The following is a 13592-nucleotide window of genomic DNA, read 5'->3' as shown; positions in this document are numbered from 1 at the left end:
GCCCAGCTCTTGGGGTCTGAGGGCAAGGGGGAAACTGCTTGGAGAGGGGAGGACATTTTTGTTGGGAGCCGACCAACCGCTCTGTATGCTTCTTCAGTCCTCACGTCGCCCTGCAAAGGGGCTGCCGCTTCCTATTTGCTGATGTGCAAGTGGAGGCACAGAGAAGCAAAGTAGGCAGGTAGCGGCACCAGGTGTGTCTCCTGTGGGATGCGCTTTTCACTGCAGCGGGTCCCCCTTCTTCTGAGAGGCCACATGTCCTGCACACATGGCAGGACTGGTGACCAGGCCCCTCCCTGAGGAGTGGGTGCAGTGGCAGGCTGGGTGGGGCAGGCTCCCAGCAGCCAGCTGGGCAGATTCCAGCTGAGCTGGGGCCCTGGGTGGGATGGCCTCGCTTCAGGGGACGGCTTCAGGGGACGGTTACCGGCTGATGGGTGGCATTCTGAGGAGTCAAAGGCCCAGGGTCTGTGGGAGTGGCCTGCTGGGGCCTTCCTGGTCGGGGCGCCCTGATGCTCGGAGCTGAGCCTCTGCCGCCCTGGAGGCTCACCTGAGTCTGGGGGCACGAGGGATCCCGCATAAAGGAGGACCTTAAACCAAGCTCTGATTCCAGAGCCCCTTTCTTCCTCCTGTAAGAAAAAAAAATCAGCCACCGGCCCCTCCTGTTTTTTCTCGCTGGCCGCTTTCTGGCCATCCCCTCACCCTACCCCGTCTCTTCCAGCAGAGCGGGCAGCTCGCTGATTTGAACCTGAACGCCATCGGGACAAACCAGAAGCCCGCACTGCCCTTTGCCCATGACAGGCTGTTTGCGGGCAGGGGGTGGGGAGTCTCTACTATTCCTGTGTCACGACAGCCTGTGACCGTCACTCAGCCTCTCGAGCTCAGTACCTGCAAGACGGGTCCACGCCCCGCACGTGAAGACGAGGGCCAGATGGCCCTTCCTCCGGGTCTTCCTGCTTTGCCTAGTTCTTGGGGCCCCTCGCCACTTGGGATTCCACCAGGATTCTAGCCCCAGGCTCCCTGCGGGCAGAAGGCACGGGGTTCTGAGTTGGAACAGAGGCTGGTCACTACTGGGCATGCCTCGGGGTACGGGGCGGGGGGGGGGCAGTGAATCCGGCCACAGTCCAGGTGGAGCATTGGAGAGAATCACGCCACTGTGGAGACCTGCCACAGAGCTTCCCGTGGGCCACCATCTCCTCCTTGGCTCACCTGGGCCGGCCGGTCGACTCCTTACTCACCTGGAGAGTGCTCAAGGACAGCAAGAAAAATGAGGGACTTTCAGGGGCAGCTGTGTTTTCTGACTCAGTCATAATGCCCCTAAAAATCCTTATTGTTCTTGCAGTGTGCATCAGGCAGTGGCCCCAGCCCACCCGGCTGCTCTGCGGTGGGAAGGGCTACCTGGGGTTCAACTGGCGTGTCCTCCCGCATCGTCCTGAAATGAGAGTGAAGGGGAACTTACTGATTATTAAAACATTTTGTTGGTCAGTGCATCGATTTGCATGTACTTTTATAATTTCTTCTTTGGGGAGGCCCGGGCCTCGAGACATTCCTGTGCCGATCGGAGCCCAGGAGAACGCAGGGTCTCCCCGGTTTGTGTGCGGGGAGGGTTCCGTAGAGCCCAGCTGCACGTGTCCAGCCCAAGGAAGGGTAGCTTCGGGGTCAGCTGTGTCCAGGGCAACACTGGGTTTTAAAACGGAAGGAGCCTCGGTCCACGCGCTGAGACCCAGTGAGCTGGCCGTTCTGCAGAGCCGCCTGCAGGGGATCGAGGTCTTCCCCCCCAGCTGTGACCCTAGAGCCTGCTTTTTCTCGCCCAGGTGGTCTCTACTCCTCTCTCACCTCCTGGGTTTCCACCATGCTCAGCAGGTGCCCCACCCACGGATACTTCTGCTGAGCCAAGGCTTTTATGGGTGGAGGTGTGGGGGTCCCATGGGACTGTCAAGCCGAAATACCAATTGGTGACACGCCCCCCCTTAACACCATCCCTCATGTCACCAGATCCCACAACATCGTCCTCTCTGGCAGAGGCTGGACAGGTGGCCAGCCTGTGGATGGGCGGACGGGGAGGTGGACAGGCAGTAAGGACGGTACCTGCTCCCGTGGTCCACCCTCCCAGTCAGCAGAGGAAGGTCATCCTCGAGGTATTTCTAAGGTTTCCCCCCAGGTGCCAACGCAAAAGCTCTTGTCACGCGAGAAGATGGCCGTTGGTGGGACCCTGACGGCCACGATCCTCCCTCCTTGGCCAGCCGAGCCCCCTGCTCCTTGGGCTCCTGCGGTCCCCACTGTGCCGCCATCCCAGCTCCCAGAGACAGTGTTTAAGGGGCCGAGTTTGCTCAGCATTCTTCTGCCCAGGGGAAGGGATGGCTCCAAGGTAAAGGTCAGTACGGGATAGGGGGGATGAGGGCAGGGGGAGTGATGTTTATTCCTTCTTGGTAAAATATGGGCGGGGCTCTCGTGAAATGAGCTTCTCACATCCCACAGTGGACACCCGGGCGATAGAACATATCCCATCCTCTCTCACAGCTAAGCATTTGCTAACCTGAAATCAGTTGTCCCTCCCTGAGGCCCGTCTGCCCAGCTCTTCCATCCCCGCAATCCTCCTTGTTCCTGAGTGTGTTCCTTATTCTTTACCCCAAAACATCTGCAAAAAAAAAAAAAAAAAAAAAAAAGCATAAAATAAAACTGATTACTGGAGAGCATTTCAAAAACCCAGAAGGATGAAGAAGGTTTATAGATACCCATACCTAGAGATCATGTCTGCTAATGAAATAGATCCTTCCAGCATTTTTTTTCTCTTTGCATGTATACCCTCACCCACTTAGCAGGATTTGGGGCTTCCAAAAGTGGTGAAGCTCGTAACCCATCTGAGCGATGGCCCTGGGCCCTTGGGAGGCAGAAAGTCTCTGATTTTCTTTTTGCCAAGTGGGCCAGGGTGCGCCAAAACTTACCTCCAGCTAGCAAGCTCGTTGGGAGGTATTGGGGCAGCACTTGGTCTCTAAACCGAGACTGGTGAAGTTGCTGGGGAGGATGCTAGAAATGTGGGCTCTGGGACTTGCCTGGCCGGTGCAGTGGTTAGGACTCCATGCTTCCTCTGCGGGAGGGGCACGGGTTCAGTCCCTGGTCAGGGAAATAAGATCCCACAAGCTGCTCAGCCAGACAGCAGCAACACAGAAACGTGGGCTGTGCCCTGATTGCGTTCTAAGTGGGCTGCTCTTTGCTTCCTGACTCCCGGCACACGGAAGAATCACTTAACGTTAAAAAAAATTTCAGGACTTCCCTGGTGGCGCAGTGGTTAAAAATCCGCCTGCCCATGCAGGGGACACGGGTTTGAGCCCTGGTCTGGGAAAATCCCACATGCCGTGGAGCAGCTAAGCCCACGCACCTAGAGCCCGTGCTCCACAACAAGAGAAGCCACCACAGTGAGAAGCCCGAGCACCACAACACAGTAGCCCCCGCTCGCCGCCACTAAAAGCCCACGTGCGGCAACGAAGACCCAACACAGCCCAAGATAAATATATAAAAAAAAAAAATTCAGTGCCCCCCCGCCCCCCAGGAGCAATTGGATCTGAATTGCTGGGTGTGGGGAGGGACCCAGGCCTCGGTACCTTTTGTTTTTCTTCTGTTCCTCGGGTTATTCTGTTAAGCGGCCAGAGAACTGTCCAGGTCCATACCCACCAGTTAGTGACGGAAGAGATTTCCTCCAGCTCTGCCTTCAGAGCCTGTTGGAGGAGATGGGACCATCTGCAGCTGGCAGACTTTCACTTCCATTATGTTCTCTGCTGCTCAGTCACCTTTTGATCCTCATTTTACAGATGGAGGACCGAGGCTAAGGAGATCAGGACACTTCCTGAAGGACACACGTCTAGGATGCAGCAGAGCTGGGGTGTAGGTCTGCAGCTTCTGACTCCCAAGGCTAGTGCTCTTTCTAAAGTTGCCATTTATAATTAGCATATTTAGTTATAACAAGATACGGTCATCACAGTGTCCTGACTGGGTGGGTGCCCCTGTCCCACTGGGAGGCTGGGTGACCGTCCCTTCGTCTCCCTGATGCTGAGTATGTACATGGCCAGCCTGGACCCACGGCCCGCCCCCATCAGCCTGCCATGCCAATCCCAGCTCTGGGCAGGGCAGGGTTTAGCCCCTTTTGCAGAACACGCAAGAGGTGTGGCTCAGGTCACACAGCTGGTGGGTGGCACAGGCCTAGCGGTCCCAGCTCCTTACCTGGACAGAGGCATCCAGGAAGCAGCACAGCCCGCACGGGGCTTTGCTCGTCGGGGCCCTGCTCCGAGCTGGCGGCCCTCAGGGTCAGGACCCCTGCTGGGGTTGCCTCCCTCATTCCCGCAGAGCTGGACTCCCAGGGCCTGGGCAGGCTGCCAGTGCAGGGAACTAGCGGGCAGGCACACTGTTGGCTCTAGAAAGTGTCACTGTTCCTGGGCCGGTCCGCAGGGCTGGAGGGCCTGGACATGACAGCAGAGACAGGAGCTGGGAGCTGAGAATGCCCCTCTCCCAGGGCCCAGCAGCCCTGGGCCTGGCCCACGGGCTTCCTTTGGCAGGGAGGGCCTGAGCTCTGTCCACACCACCTTCCCTTGCTGGGCCTGAGCTCTCACCTTGCTCCCCACCAGCTCTTTGCGGCCGAGTACACACTCTTGGCAATGATGTCCATTTAACCTGCTCTGCAGAAGACAGGACGGTTGGGCAGGCAGACTCGGCCAGCAGCTCGGTGGGAGATGGGGTGAGGGCCCTAGGCTCAGGCTTCTCTGCCCATATTCTTTGGGGAGCTGGCCCTAAGCTACCTTGCTTACCTGGGTCAGAAATAACCTCAGCTCAACTGAAAGCCTAGAGCAATTAGGATGAGGGCAGAGCTTTGAGCTCCTGGAGTTGGTGGGTGTTTGCCCAGGAGCCAGGTCAGGGGCAGCCACTTAGCCGGGGCCTTGGGTAAAGCCCCCTCCCCTCCAAGCCTGTTGCCTTGTTTGTTTAATGGACATAATAGTGCCCTGTAGGAGTATGTCCACTTTCTAGGCATATTCTGAACAGGTAGGATGTTGTGGCTCCCTGTCCCTCCCCTTCCAGGAGGCCACTTCATCAGAGAAGCCGGGGAGGTGTCTGACGTGGAGAACATGCTCATTCCATGCTGGTTGCAGTGCATTGCTCAGGAAGTGAGTGTAGGTCTCCAAGGCGTTGGACAGTGTCTTCTGTCCGTGATCTCTACAAAGATGACCTTTTCTTCAGTCCTCTCTCTGGCCCTCCTGCCCTGTTAGGATGGTGGTTCTGGACTGAGAAGCTGTCCTCCTTGCCCCTTTGCCCTGTGTGCCCCTCTGGTCTGGCCCCGCCGAGGCCCAGGGAGCCATCCTTCCCCTCCTTGGGGTTCATCTTACAAGTCCGGATGCCATCAGCTCCAAGGAGTTCCCTCTGGGCCAGAGCTCCTCCCTCCTCCGCCAGCCTCCTTGGGGTGCAGACAGACAGCCTAGCACAGGCCGGAAGGGCTTTCTGTTTGCCTTGGCTGGTGGGGAAGAGATTAGCTGCTCGCTTTCTGTTTTGACTGTTGTATCTAACCAACACAGAGCCTGTGACATCGCAGAAAAGCAGCCTTGGGTCTTGAATGAGTTTGGGGCCTGTCCCTGATGGCCTGGCCTCTGCAGAGATGTCTGGAGGTAGGAATGGGTGATAACACCGCCCCCTGGGTACGGAGAGATGTGATAACCACCTGTCCGCTTTCGCGACCCAAGCAAGGTCCACAGCCCTTTCTTCTTTGTTTCCTTCAGGGGATGACTTCTCCCCACCTCCTGGGATTCACATGGGGCCACTCCCCATCCACTGGCTTTAGAGGCAGGCATGTGTCCCAAGCTGGACACTGAGACTCCGTCTTGGGACGTTTGCAGCAACTATGGGGAAAGAGGCATTCACTTTTCATAGGAGTTGCCACGTTGATGGAACTCCTGCTCTCCACTTGAGGACGGAGCCAAGTGGTAGAGAAAGTATGCTGTCCCCAGACCTCAGTAAGCCCCTGGATCCAGCCATGCCTGAAGCTAACACACCTCTGGACTAACCTGATTATATGAGCCAACGAATGCATTTCTTTTTTTCTAAAACTATCCTGAGTTGGATTTCTGTCATAGAAAGGGTCCTAATAAAGCTATGTTTTTCTTTGGTCTCACTTAAGAAATCAGCTTTGAGGTATCCACCCACTTTAAGTGTCTTAATTCATAAGTTTTTTCAAACGTGTACAGCCTTGTAACTACCACCACAGTCGAGCTGTGGAACATTTCAAGTTCCCTCATTCCCCTTGTGGTCAGTTCTCCTGACCCCAGGCAACCACTGACCTGCCTTTGTCCTAGAGCTTCGTTCAGTCTCCTCTCTGGTCAGGTCCCTGACCATCCAGCATCTGGAGGTCAGATGCTCATGTTGTGGGTCAGTGTGGGTCATTTCCCTTGGGACTCAGAGTCACCCCTGGGTCCAAATGCGCTGAAGCCAGAGGCACCTCTGGGTCCCACAGTTCTGTGGTCCAGTACATCCTTTGCTTCATTTGAGCCAGCTTGCCACAGAAGGAGTCCCGGCTAATACAGCTCAGCCAGGACCGCACCCTTCCGTGAAGCTCCCCTCAAGGACTGCACCCCCCCCCAGGCAAATTCAACCATCAGTCCAGCTCACCTCCTGGGGGCCAGACACTAGTAAGTGCTTTACATGCATTACCCTAGGGGAGGTACTGTTATCCCCATTTTACTGGCATGTGGGTCTTGTGTGCCTCTACAGCTCCTCTGTCCACCAGACTCCTGGCTGCTTGCTCTGCCTCAGCTATGGCTGTCTCACAAGTGAAACTGACCCCTCCCAGACCACATCCCAGGGTAAGGGGGCTGGAGGATGCGAGCCATGCACTGGGAGGGAGGGATGAACTTGGAGCGGTAGTGTAAGCAGCTTTGGGCAGGAAAGAGCTCTCTGCAGGAGGCCCTTTTGTCTTGCCAGTAACCTAGCACACCTTTCAGATCTTTTTTTTTTAACATCTTTATTGGAGTATAATTGCTTTATAATGGTGTGTTAGTTTCTGCTTTATAACAAAGTGAATCAGTTACACATATATACATATGTTCCCATATCTCTTTCCTCTTATGTCTCCCACCCTCCCTATCCCACCCACCCCGCTAGGTGGTCACAAAGCACCGAGCTGATCTCCCTGTGCTATGCGGCTGCTTCCCACTAGCTATCTATTTTACGTTTGGTAGTGTATATATGTCCATGCCACTCTCTCACTTTGTCCCAGCTTACCCTTCCCCCTCCCCGTATCCTCAAGTCCATGCTCTAGTAGGTCTGTGTCTTTATTCCCGTCTTACCCCTAGGTTCTTCATGACTTTTTTTTTCTTAGATTCCATTATATATGTGTTAGCATACGATACTTGTTTTTCTCTTTCTGACTTACTTCACTCTGTATGACAGACTCTAGGCTTTGATCACACAAAACCTTGCCTAACTTTCTGGTTCTTCCTGTAGATCAAAGAAGTAGAAATGAAGGATAAGTAATTAATAGATGACCAGATCTCTTTCCCAGCTTCCCCTGCAGTAATCCCACGAGCAAACTGTGTGAACAAGATAGCGTCTAAAGAAAAATCACGAGAAGTCGACAAGCCTGCACACCGTGCGGGATGGTGACGACTCTGACCCCCATCTCAATGATGAACTGAGATTACTTCCCTGTTTCCCCTTAAAAACTTTTATGGCCGAGCAGAGTCTTTGGGGGGACACTGGTCCCCCATCTCCCCAGATTGCCGGCATTCTGATTAAAAGCAACTTTCCTTTCTATCAACAACTGCTTCTCGGGTGTTGATTTCTCAGCAGCAAGCAGCCAGACCTGAGTTCGGTAACAGTAGGAGATGAGATGAGGATAAATTCCTTCATCCTCTGTCCCTTGGACCACTTGAGGCACATTTCCCACCTGTGGTTTGTTGTACAGCAGTGTGGTTATACATCCCCTTGCATTGCTTCCCATTCTTCCCGACCTCCTTTTCTCTTTTCCCTCACTTTTGCCACTGGAATTCCACTTCCGAGTTCAAGTATCAGCACTTAATCCCTCGGCGAGGGCCGCGCTTTCTAGAGAACTCTGTAGCCTGGCTCCTGGGACTGCACTTCACGGCCTCAGTGAATGTTGAACAAGAGAATAGATGCACGACATGTCACGGCCATGGGGTTGGGGACTGGATGGGGGGCAAGCATGGTGCCACATTCATCACAGATTATTCTCCTTTCTCTCTCCCCCTCCATTCACTAGGTGTAATCAGCCAGATCGTCTCTGACTCCATGCTGTTATGTCAGAGGCTGTGGCCTCCCCCGGTAACCTCTGTCTGGTACAAAAGAATCCACACTCCTTACCCTCCACTTGCTAGGTGTGTGAGGCTGGCAAGGTCCTCAACCTGTCTGAGCTAGCTTCCCCATCTGTACAATGGGGATAAGAATGGTCTCACTACCTGGGACTGTTGGGATGCCTAACCGACCCTTGCTTTGTGCCTGCTGCAAAGTCAGGGAAGGGCATCATTGAGGCTGCCTGTCCTGCTCTCTTTCGGGAAGCACCCGTCCTCCATTCTCAGTCCCTACGGGGCAAATTGAGGCTGTCCCCCATCCCGCCCCATTCCCACACCTGCCACCAGACCCAGGCCAACCAGCACATCTCAGTATTGACCACAAATATTGGCTCAGACCTGGGCATAACACCTAAGTCAAACCGGTCCCTGCAACAGTGCCCTGAAATGTCTGGAATAAGGAAAGAGATGCTTGCTGTTTGCTGAGATCCTTAGCCTGGAGCTATTTTTACTATTGAGGCTATTTTTACTATTTGGACATTTGAGAAGGAAGTTAGTGCAGTGACGGCGGAAGAAAGCAAAGCCGAGAGGTGGAGCAGGACACAGACACCTGGTGTCGCCCTTGGAGTTCTGGGATCCACCGTGCCAGCAGCTAGGTAACCCCTGGTATTTTTAGAAATTAATACATATACAAAAAGTTTCCTTCTTGGTTGCGTAAGCCAGTTCAAGTTGTGAAAACTGAAATGGTCTTGACTGATAACCATAGGTTCTTTATAAACGATCGCTGCTGTTATTGCAACTAATATTATTACAAACACACTCCCAGGAGGAAGCAGTCTTGGGGATGCATAGGCCACGTTCCCCCAGGGGCCACTGCTGCTCTCCATACGTTATACTACCCTAGATATCAGCTCCCCAGGGCGGGGGATTCATGTTCGCTGCTGATATACCCCAGGTGCCTGGTGTCTGCACAGGGTAGGTGATTAATAGACATCCACTAAGTGAAAAAATGAAGTTGGTCCATTGCCACCTGGCTCCCAGGCCCAGGTTCACGTTTTGCCCTCTCTGCTTGTCCTTGGCTGACATCTGAACCCACTGGGGTGTCTGCCAGGAGTCTGTCTTGCAAACTGATCTCTTGTTTTCACAGTGTCCTTTCTAGGGCCTCATTCATCCCTTTCTTCATTCATATATACAGTTTAAAATATCTTTATTCGAAGTGTACATTATGGACCACTGTCTTAAACCAGTCACAAAAATTAACTCAAAGTGAATTGAACACTTAAATGTAAGACTGGAAACCATAAAACTCTTAGAAGAAAACATAGGAAAAAAGCTCCTTGACGTGGGTCTCGGCAGTTATGTTTTTGGATATGACACCTAAAGCACAAGCAACAAAATAAACAGCTGGGACGACATCTAACTAAAAAGCTTCTCACAGCAAAAGATCAATAAAGTGAAACCTATGAAATGGGAAAAATATTTGCAAACCATATATCTGATAAGGGTTTAATATCCAAAATATATAAAGAGCTCCTACAACTCAATAGCAAAATAGTAATAATGATGATGGTGATGATGATAATACAATTCAAAAACAGGCAAAGGACCTGAATAAACATTTTTCAAAGAAGATAGATGAGTGGCCAACAGGTACATGAAATGATGTTCAAAATCACTAATCATTAGGGAAATGAAAATCAAAACCACAATGTCACCTCACACCTGTTAGAATGACTATCATCCAAAGACAAGAGAGAACAAATGCTGGCAAGGATGTGGAGAAAGGGAACCCCTGTGCACTGTTGGTGAGAATGCAAATTGGTGCAGCTATCATGGAAAACTGTGGAGATTCCTCAAAAAAATTAAAGACAGAACTACCATATGATCCAGCAATTCCACTTCTGGGAATATATCTGAAGGAAATGAAAACACTATGTCAAAGAGATACCTGTACACCCATGTTCAGAGCAGCATTATTTACAACAGCCAAGACATGCAAACAACCTAAGCGTCCATTGACAGACGAACGAATAAAGATGTTGTGGTATATACACACACACACACACACACACACACATGCATGCAATGGAATAGTATTCAGCCATAAAGAGGGAAATCCTGCCATTTTGACAACATGAGTAGACCTTGAGGGCAATATGCTAGGTGAAATAGGTCAGGCAGAAAGACAAATACTATACGATATCACTTATATGTGCAATCTAAAACAAAATAAAAATAAACAAAAAGCCAAACTCAGAGGAAAAAAAGATGAGATTTGTTACCAGAGGTGGGGGCAGGGGGTGGGTGGGAGCTGAGGGGAGGAGGAACTGGATGAAGCCAGTCCAAAGTACAAACTTCCAATTATAAGACAAATAAGAACTAGGGATGTAATATACAACATGATGGCTATAGCTAACACTGCTGTATGGTATATTTGAAAGTTGTTAAGAGAGCAGATCCTTAACACAATATTGTAAATCAACCGTACTTCAACTTTAAAAATAATAATAAAAGATTAGATCCTAAGAGTCACAAGGAAGAAAAACATTGTTATTTTTTTCTTTTTATTGTACCTATGTAAGATGACAGAGGGACTTCCCTGGTGGTCCAATTGTTAGGACTCTGTGTTTCCACTGCAGGGGGCACGGGTTCGATCCCTGGTCAGGGAACTAAGGTCTCGCATGTCGAGGGAACCAGGGAAAGATGCAAAATGAACAATGCTTTGCCGGCCTTCGGGGAGCTTCTACTGGGGTTGTATGTTGACAATTTGGTACATTTAAGTTATTTTAGGCATTTGGATAATCTTCTGGTATTCTTCTGCAGACCAGATAATAAAACCACGCTAAAGAGTGGATTTTGGTTTTAAGCTAAGTTGGAACTAACCCGATTAGCTATCTTCAAAGAAAAGTCGACAACTTCCCTACCCTCTCCTCTGCCAGTTCACACCCCACCTCCGTAAACTCTTAAGTTTTTTACATTGTTCCTGTTATTGACATTCACATCCTCTTCTGCTCCACAATCAAGCCTTTACTGCTTTGTCCACAGGTTGACTCAAAAGATTAAAAGCCTTGGAATAGCATTTACAGGACTGTAATTGTTAAATATCCATTTACTGTAAACACCTCCTTTTAACTGCAGCTAGTTGCATTGGCGTTTGGGTTTGGTCACATTTTATTGAATTGGATGAGATGTACCTTCCGGCCGCTGGGACAAAGCTTCCTCTCTGCCAGTTTCAGGGCCTGTGTTCAGAAGGGCCCTGTGCTTGGTTTGATGCTTTCCTGTTGTTGTTTTGAAATTCTAAATAATTTTTGAACAAAAGGTCCCACAATTATGTGGTTAGTCCTGAGCTCACGGCTGTGCTGCTAGAGGCCTGAGCGATCTGAGAAGCACTCTCGTTGGGCACCTTCCCTTGGGAGGAAAGGCGGGGTACTTAGGCAGGTCTTGAAGTAGCCACAAAAAATTAAAGCGATAGGCCATGGACCTGAGTGATGGGTTGTGAATGTGCCGAAGTGGGGATGTCAGGCTGGCCTGCTGCTTCTTACACAGGGGCTGAAAAGTTGGTGAGCCTTGGGCTGCATGAGGGAGGAGGGATTATCCTGATGAGAGCATCAGGGCTGAACGATCTGCCCAAGGTCCCACTGCTTATAAATGGCAGGTCCTGGATTCAAGTCAAGGTGACTGATTCCCAGACCCAAACCTTCTCTGCTCCACCACCCTGCCTCCAGACCAGTGCCACACATGATGCAGCAGACCTGGGTTTGAATTCTAGTCCTGCTACCAATTTGCTGTGTGTCCTTTCAGGAGGGATTTGCCCTCTCTGAACCACTTACCCCAGAGTCTGAGGGAGTGGATAAACTTTAGAAGTCCCTTTCAAACAGAATCACTATGTAACTAATTAATAGAAAAGAGTTTCTTCCATAGACAGATTCCAGCTAATAAAAGCAGAAGGAATAAAATATAATATCATTTTGCAGTCCCTAACAAATTAATTGTTTGAATGGCAGCTAACATCACAAAAGAGAATCTGACACCATGGACCTCCTGATAGAAGATTTCAACACCACCTAATGAGGTATTCTTGGCAGAAAAAGAATAAATAAACCAAACTTGGCAACTAAACCTGTGCGCCACAACTACTGAGCCTGCGCTCTAGAGCCCGCGAGCCACAACTACTGAGCCCACGTGCCACAACTACTGAAGCCCGTGCGCCTAGAGCCCGTGCTCTGCAACAAGAGAAGCCACTGCAATGAGAAGCCCGCGCACCACAATGAAGAGTAGCCCCGGCTCGCCACAACTAGAGAAAGCCCGTGTGCAGCAACAAAGACCCAAAGCAGCCAAAAATAAATAAATAAATTAATTAAAAACAAAAAAGGAAACCAAGCTTGAATCTGATCAAACCTCTGCTTCTAACAATTTACAGGACAAAGGATAGAGGAACACATCTGACTGCACCGAAGAGCAGCAGTCAGCAATGTCCAGATGGAGTGAGATGCAACAAGATAGACAACTAGTTTCTTCCAATCTATACAACAAAACATGAGGCCCAAAGAGACTCAAAAGACATACTGACCAATTGTAATGTAGAAACTATATTTGGATCAAAATTTAAGCAATCTGTAAAAAGATAATTATGTCAAAACTGAAAATGTGAACACTGATAATACTAGGAATTATTATTAATTTTGGGGGTGTGATCATGGTGTTATGATTATGGTTTAGTTTATTTGTAAGGAAGGGTCATTTTTGATATACACACTGATGTGTTTATGGATGAGTTGATGTCATGCCTGGGATCTGCTTCAAAGTGATGCAAGAAGAGGGATGTGGATGGGGGAGGCGGGTCTGGATGAGGTAAGATGGGCCATGGGTTGATGACTGTCACAGCTGAGTGATTTATTGTCTCTGGTTTTGTGTATACTTTTCAGTTTTTAAAAAGTCCCTCCAGCCTATGGGAAGGGTCAGGGGTGGCTGGGCTGAGGGTGGGGGAGCGGGGAAGGATGGCCATGCCTTCTCGGAGCAGGGCTGGGGGCTAACGAAGGGGACACCAGGTCCTGCCTCTCCCTGCCTGCCTCCCATGGCCAGGCTGAACCCTGGAATGTTGCAGTCACTTGTGCCCAGGCTCAGACCTAAAGGGTAGGTTTCTTGGTGTTTAGATAAGCTCACGGAGTCAGACACTCTACTTGTAGAACCCTGGCCCCAGCCCGCAAGCCCAGCTCTGTCCTCCCCGGGGGATACTAGTTTCATATTCCAGGCACATCCTCAGGCATATCGGGCCATCCGTCCACCGGCACAGGCAGAAGGTGCAGCAGCTGGTGG

General features: G+C 50.8%; 1 long non-coding RNA gene across 1 annotated transcript; it reads right to left on the bottom strand.

The window, feature by feature from the left end:
* Window positions 1-326: 326 nt before the first annotated feature.
* Window positions 327-2587, bottom strand: LOC115856088 (uncharacterized). The gene is made up of 4 exons (XR_009560418.1): window positions 2531-2587; window positions 1393-1426; window positions 883-1014; window positions 327-623 (listed from the first exon to the last, which is right to left on the bottom strand). It is a non-coding gene; the product is annotated as an uncharacterized lncRNA (long non-coding RNA).
* Window positions 2588-13592: the final 11005 nt, after the last annotated feature.

This window comes from Globicephala melas, chromosome 20 (genome assembly GCF_963455315.2).
Source record: "Globicephala melas chromosome 20, mGloMel1.2, whole genome shotgun sequence".
In the NCBI taxonomy this organism is placed as follows: domain Eukaryota; kingdom Metazoa; phylum Chordata; class Mammalia; order Artiodactyla; family Delphinidae; genus Globicephala; species Globicephala melas.
The sequence above is the reverse complement of the archived record's forward strand: the minus strand, read 5'-3'. Positions and strand labels throughout refer to the sequence as shown.